Raw genomic sequence first — 7,283 nt, 5'->3', positions numbered from 1 at the left:
GGCTAAGGCAGCTGCACCCTCGTCCAACTATCAGGAAGCAAGAGACCCGAAAACTAGAAAAGCGAGGCCCACTGAGCCATTTATCTCTCTGCACTTCAGTTAATCCCACGTGTTTATCGGCCAGGTTGGCACAATAAACTAACTACCTCAAAAACTTAATACATATTCTCTTAAAAAGCAAAACAAAACTCAATGAGGTCTTCTTTCAGTTAATAGCTTGAGAATAATGTTATGTTTGGGACATGGGTACTTTTAAAAATAGAAGATAAAAAACTCCAAGTTCTTTTCAATATAACAAATTATACACATCACCTAAATAAACTGGAAGAACACCAATATTTCATGAATATGAAAGACAGAAAGATTTGAAGGGGAGAAAATGACTTTGCTTTATCTCCTGCGAGTACAGAGTGATGAAGAAACCATACCGCTAACTAACTCTCCCCAAACTTGGCTTTTACAATGCCTATGCCGTCCTTGCAATTAGGCTCTATTGATTTACAACGACACTGTGTCCTAGATTTCAAGCTGCTATTTGTCCATAAAGACCAGATTATCCTAATTTTTACAGCAGCTATCAGGAAATGACAGTAGCTAGCCAAAGGGAATTTGCCAAAATCCGATCCCACCTTTCTCAAGAACTCAAGCATCTTTTGAGTTTTATTCTCACTAGATCGCATCTGCTTCACAAATCACAAAAGGAGAAATATTGGTTCATATTCTCACTTACTACTATCAAGCCAATTCCAACTCATAGTGACCCTATAGGAGAGCAGAACTGTCCCAGTGGGTTTCCGATACTGTAAATCTTTATGGGAGTAGGATGCCTCCTCTTTCTCCCATGGAGTGGGTGGTGGTTTCGAACCGCTGGCCTTGCGGTTAGCAGCTCAACTCGAAGGCCACACCACCATGATGCTTCTTGTTTGGCATTGAATATGTAAAGTCACTATAATACCCACACTGTGAGTGAGATTTAAAGTTTTGCTATTTTCAGGCTCCTAAATTAGGGTTAGTTTCTTTAAAAGAACTTGAAAGCCTTCGTTGGGTACATGAGCATAACCAAATATATCCTTTATTTGACTGCCCGATTTTTGCAGCAGCAGTACCGCTCAATATCATGGGTTATTGTTTAAGCACTAACTACATCAGCAAAAGTTCGAGTGAGCTCACAGAAGTCCAGAGGAATTCCACACCACCTTATTCTTGTGTGTGTGTGTGTGTGTGTGTGTGTGTGTGTGTGTGCGTGCCCTAGGCATGACACAGCTCTGGCCACGATCTAGGCATCAAGCTAGCATGAACAAAGGGCTGCCAGTCTGCTCTGCCCCTAACTGATATAATAGCACCACCACCAATCAGGTGTCTCTTTGCCCATAGCCAGCGGTTACCACCTGCTTTCCCACAGCAAAACTACGATGGAAAACAGTGTGTTTCCTGCACTTCCTATAGAACCATAAATAGATCATTTCAGAGCCATTTTGGCATCATTTCAGAGCCTTTAGTAATTTCTGGTTCTTAGCCTGAAATATAAAACAAAATTAAAATGTTCTACTCTTTGCAGGAAAGTATGTCTTGTCTTCAAAAAGCATACTCTTTGATGATGTTTAGCTATTTTATTTCTATTTTTTTTATTTAATTTTTTTTCCAGTAACTATAGAACAATACAGAGTCAGGTAGTTTATAAACAGCTGTAAAACAGAAACACTTCTTCCTAGTTCAGAAAGCCCCAAAGCCGTCCACTGTGGGCTTAAGAGACGCAATGTTGTGACTTCTTTCCGGGCCCCATGTCCTGGAAATGCCTTACATTCAGGCCCCTGGCATGCAGCTTTTAACTCACAATGAAGCCCACACCCAAATCACCTCTGCCAGGAAGTGCCCAGACAGAAGTCTCAGCCCCCTGCTCCAGGTACAAAAAGGGCCTTTAGCACTGACTGGGTAAAGCTTCTGAATCAGCGGGTGAGGCTAACTGTGCTTTTGTGGTGGGGTTGTTTTTTCTTTCCCCCAGAAAGCCAATCACAAGCATTTAGTGACCTGAACACACAAAACCTCCAAATAGGAAAATGGAAGAGTGTGAAATAGGAAATGCAAAAGAATCAGTATTATATCCTTCCTTTTCTCAAAAAAGTCTATTTGTCCTTTAGACGGGCCACTGGTTTCCTTAAATACCAAACCTGGACTTTCACATCAAGTTCTTTTTCTGTTACTGTTTGCAATCCTTACTGAAAGGAAGGATTTGTTTTGGTCCAACATGTTGGAAAATTCACACTGCTCTAATGAAGAGTTTGTATGCCACGCCTTCCAGCACATTTCCCTGTGAAAACCACCTTCTCTCCAGAGGACCCCCGAAAGCTTAACTAGTCAGTCCTATTTCGGCCCCAGTTAGTCCCAGCAAACAGCCCAGAGCCCCTCGGCCGCCTCCCTAGCCCACTCGGACCACAAAATTGGCAGCTGAGGGGGATTCTCGGCTAAAATGAAGAGTCACCAAGATCTGAAGAGGTGGCGTTTAAGAAGTGTGCCCCCAAGAGACCGGTTTTCCCATCATTCATAATTAATACGTCCCCAGTGAATTTCTCATTTTCTGCCTGGGCTGAATAAGTGGATTTTTACACGTGGACATGAATTCATTTAAATCACTGTGTAATAGACCACAGGGGAACTACACGTGTACAAAACTTCTATTTCTCTGTCTCTCTCTCTCTCTCTCTCTCAAAAAAGAATCCCTTTGGAGTGACTGATTCATAAATTGTTGTGGCATTTTTCAAATAACCTTCGGCCCACTCACCCCACCAGCCCCACCCCCCACACTCCTGTGACTCGGTTCTCGGGTGTTATTGGAAGACCAGGGATATCGATCGATCAGGGGCAGGGGGTCTCAAGACCCAGGAGAGACTTTCGGTGGCCGCTCCTGGAGACATTTTCCACACGTACCCTGGTTCTCAGTCCCGTGAGCTGTTCCCTCCGTCCTCCCTGAAGAGTGCTCTTTCCCAGAGGGAAGCGGGAGTGGGACAGGCACTCGGCCCAGGGAAGAGGAGGCGGAGCATCCGCCACAGCCCGCAGCGACCGCACAACGGTGCCCCGTCCCCTCGGAGCGCAGCGCTGCCGAAGCCCCTTCCTTACCTGAGGGTGGGAGCTGCCGGCGCTACTTCCCAAAGTTCTGGGTCGCCGGCGCTGGGCGTTCCAAGTCCCGCCACCGGCCGGGCCGCGCGCTCCCCAAGCCCGATCCCGGCCCCGTCCCGCTCCAGCCGTGCCCGCCGCCTCTCCCTACACCGCGTCAGGAGCCCGAGCGGACACCCAGCCGGGCGCTGACATCACTCGCCGTCCCAGGTGCCTCCCGCCCCCGGCCGCGTCGCTCCTCCCTCCCTCCGGGATCAGCCAAAGAGCGAGCGTCAGGGGCGGGGCCGGCAGTGCCTGCGCTCCCGCTGATTGGCCCCGGGGACCCATCACTCAGCGGAGCCAACTCGGCTTGTACATTCCTCGCGGAGCCAGCCTGGGGCTGCAAGTGGGTGGTGATAGCAAAGAGAAGGAAGAAAGGAAAAATGCAGCCTTTCCGGCTATCTCGGAGGAAAGGAGATAGAGGCTTGGGGAGTCCCTTGCGGTTTGCCTCGTAAACTATACTTGGTGTATTTACTTCACCCCGAATCCGAAACGAAACTAACCTCTCCAAGCCCCCTTTTTAAGGAAAACAGTCGCCTCCGTGCCACGGGCAAGCAAGGCGTCCAGCGGCGCGCGTCGTGCAGAAAAGGACTAACTTGAAGTCATGCAAACACAAGAAAATGCCACGCCCCGGCGCCCCTTTCATCTGAGGGCTGCGGGGTGTTCCCTGGGACAAGGAATTTCGAACTTCAAAAGCACACTCTGGAAAGATTCGGGAGAGAATCCTAGAAAAGCCAGCCCAGCTCTGAATTGGTGGCGTTATCAACCAACCCTGTGGCTGCTTTTGCTTTTAGTAGTGAAAACCACACTTCACAAAAGCTTCGAGGGAAATGAAATTGAATCTCTCAGATAAGGATAAAAAAAGCACTATCACAACTGAAAGGCAGAAATCTCACAACCGAGTTCCACAAACCACAAAAGAATACTGTCTGTTCAATGGAACCAATTGCAATGGCTGAACTATCAAAGAATTAACCAACATGTATCCCTTATGGACATCATCCTGAATAATCCCCCACCATTAACAGAATAGAAAGATTCTCAAAGATGGCTCTCTCAATTTACCTAATACCTGAAACAAGGTAGAACTGACTTGTGAAACATGGCCTTCCTTATATGAGATGTAGGTAGCATGTTATCTGTCTTCACACTGAAGTATAGAGAATTATTGCCTTTCTTTTGGTTTTGGGGGGTCTTTTTTGAGTCTTGGCAGCATGCCATATATTTCACCATTCTGCAAAAGTTGTAACGATGCGCCGTCCGGTCATGTCTCATTTTATCCTCACAATCATCCTCTACAGCAAGAGCTATTAGCCCCAATTTAACCAATCAAAGACTCAGCAAGAATTCATAAGTAAATTGTTACAGATCTTCTAGAAGTAAAAAGGGAGCCAAGGTCTATTTGATTCCAAAGCCATTTTACTTTCTGTACCTACAGTGCTTAGTGTAAACTATCGCATCCTTCAAATGCAATGCCATAGTGCTAAACCAATGTTTTCAATCCCTAGACTCACAGACCTTACTCTGTTTTATTTCTCTCATGCTTCCTGTCACACCTATATGATTTCTAGTCTGTGGCCTAACTAGTCATGGGCTTCCTTTTTTCAGAGCTCCAGTGTGTTTTTTTTCTATGCACCTATATCAGATGAGTTTTCTAAAATAATGTTTGGTTTTACCAGCATGCTTCTGGACCTCTAATTCAAGTGCCCCTTAGTCTGCATGGCTTAGCTAGCCATTTAAAACTCTCCCTAATCTGCCCTCTAAAGAGTCCTAGTGGCCCCGTTGGTTAAGCATTGGACTGTTAGTCACTAGGTCAGCAGTTCAAAGCCACCAACCGATCAAAGTGAGAAAGATGAGGCTTTCTGCTCCTGTAAGGATTGAGAGTCTTGAAAACCCTAGAGAGAAGTTCTACTCAATCCTATAGGTGCACTGTGAGTTGGAATCGTCTCATGGCCATGGTTTTAATTTGGCCTCTACCTTTCCCACATTCTCCCCCACTTCAAACTCTGCTGACATCAAACAGATCTACTCACTGTTCCAGAATTGCTTCTGACCTCTTGATCTGACTGGAGTCCCCACTCTTCTTGTGATAATGTCATCTTGCTCTCAAAGCCTGGGTAAAGTCCCTGCTGCATTCCAAGCACGAACTATATGCTGGAGGGTTAGAAAAGGGGTTTGGATCCTTAGCTTAGCTCTGCCACTTTTTTGCTGTGTATATGACCTTGGGCAAGTCCCTACACCATCCAGAACCTGAGTTATCTACTCTTTAAAATGGGGCTGATACTATTCATATCAAAGGTTATTGTAAGAACTCTTGAGATGGTACAGAGGTAGTAATATATAGTTTTGTTTGTTTTGGGGTTTTCTGGGGGTAGGATGTTTATTTTTCTCCCTTTGTAGTTAAAAGGGATCCATGTTAAATTTTTGTAATATGTAGTTTTTATATGTCTAAGCAACACGTCATGAAGACCACAGAAGAATTGCTGCATTAGAATCATGGTGTTGACAAAAAATATGGACTGTCAGAAGATTCAAACAAATCTGTCTTGTTAGAAATACAGCCAGAATGTTCCTTAGAAGCAAGGGTGGTAAAACTTCATCTCATGTACTGTAGACCTATTATCAAAAGGACCAACCAAGCGAAACTCACTGCCATCAAGTCATTTCTGACTTATGGTGACCCTATAGGGCAGAATACAGCTGTCCCTGTGAATTTCTGAGACTGTAACTCATTATGGCAGTAGAAAGCCTCATCTTTCTTCTGAGGAGCAGCTGGTGGTTTTGAACTGCCGATCTTGCAGTTAGCAGCCCAACACATATCCACTAGACCACCAGAAAGGACCAGTCCCTGGAAAATGATCTCATGCTTGATAAAATGGAGGATCGGCAAAAACAAAAAAAAGGGAGGACCCTCAATAAAAGAGGTTGTCACAGTGACTCCAATAATGGGCCTGAACTTAAAAGCTGTGAGGATGGTGCAGAGCCAGGCAGTGTTTTATTCTGTTGTGCATGTGGTTGCTAAGATTTGGTACCAGCCTGGTGGCACCTAACATGTATGGCTGCTTATACATGCTTCCTCTCATCCTGTCATCCAAACTATTAAGGGCAAGCTCCATGCTTAAGACGATGCCTCTTTGTCTCCCCTACACTTAATACAAGGAAAGAGTTCAATGAAAACATAAGGCTACAAATAATGGATCATTCTTTCACTTCTCACTCCCCTAAATTCCTTTTTCTTCTTCTTCCACAATTTTTTACTATAGATTGGGTGGGTGGGTGTTACATTTCAGATCAATACTTTTCTATTCAACAGTGTATAGTACAGCCAGTGTTTGCCTACATTACTAGGAGAGACCAATCCCTGGAAAAGACCGTCATGCTTGGTAAAGTAGAAGTTGAGCGGGATGGATTGGCACAGTGGCTGCAACAGTGTGCTCAAATACAACAACTGTGAAGATGTGCAGAACCAGGCAGTGTTTTGGAGGGTTGTAAGTCGAGTAACTATGAGTCAGAACTAACTCTACAATCCCTAATAACAACAATGACCGACATTCGATGGACTTGTATATCAGGGGACCCCAAAAAGTACGTGAGAAATAGCCATAATCTAGGAAAGAGGGAACCGATTACAAGGAACTATATGTGACCTCCTCCCTGGGGGACAGACAACAGAAAAGTGGGTGAAGGGAGACATTGGACAGGGCAAGATATGACAAAATAACAATTTATAAACTATTAGGGACTCATGAGGGAGGGGGGAGCAGGGAGAGAGGGGAAAAGTGAGGACCTAATGCCAGGGGCTTAAGTGGAGAGGAAATGTTTTGAGAATGATGAAGGCAATGAATGTACAAATGCGCTTTACACAATTGATGTGTGTATGGATTGTGATAAGAGTTGTATGAGCCCCTATTAAAATGATTAAAAAAAAAGAAATAGCCATAATCTTTCATTCCATTTCTTCACAACTTTTAAAATAAAATTTTATTGTAAGTTAGGTGGTGCTTCACATTTCAGATCAGCAACCTTGTATTCAAAGGTTTAAACTACTAAGCAAACCTGCCAATAGTTTAGATTCCCCCATTCCTTGACATTTCTTCTCCCTCCTTTTTTTATAAATAAATCATTTGGGGGGG

General features: G+C 44.7%; 1 protein-coding gene and 1 non-coding gene across 7 annotated transcripts in view; both read right to left on the bottom strand.

Moving 5' to 3' along the window:
* Positions 1–3,172, bottom strand: part of PPFIBP1 (PPFIA binding protein 1) — a 197,796-nt gene extending 194,624 nt beyond the window's left edge. For all 6 annotated transcript variants that reach the window (XM_045288394.1, XM_045288395.1, XM_045288396.1 and 3 more), the window contains exon 1: positions 3,115–3,172. The gene's annotated coding sequence lies outside the window, so the exon portion shown is untranslated. The remainder of the gene's footprint in view (positions 1–3,114) is intronic.
* On the bottom strand, positions 1,240–1,383 carry LOC115869131. Its single transcript, XR_004046015.1, has one exon. It is a non-coding gene; the product is annotated as a small nucleolar RNA SNORA48 (small nucleolar RNA).
* Positions 3,173–7,283: the final 4,111 nt, after the last annotated feature.

The sequence above is a fragment of the Echinops telfairi genome, unplaced genomic scaffold (genome assembly GCF_000313985.2).
Source record: "Echinops telfairi isolate 266 unplaced genomic scaffold, ASM31398v2 ScPeMD7_21;HRSCAF=78, whole genome shotgun sequence".
In the NCBI taxonomy this organism is placed as follows: Eukaryota; Metazoa; Chordata; class Mammalia; order Afrosoricida; family Tenrecidae; genus Echinops; species Echinops telfairi.
The sequence above is the reverse complement of the archived record's forward strand: the minus strand, read 5'-3'. Positions and strand labels throughout refer to the sequence as shown.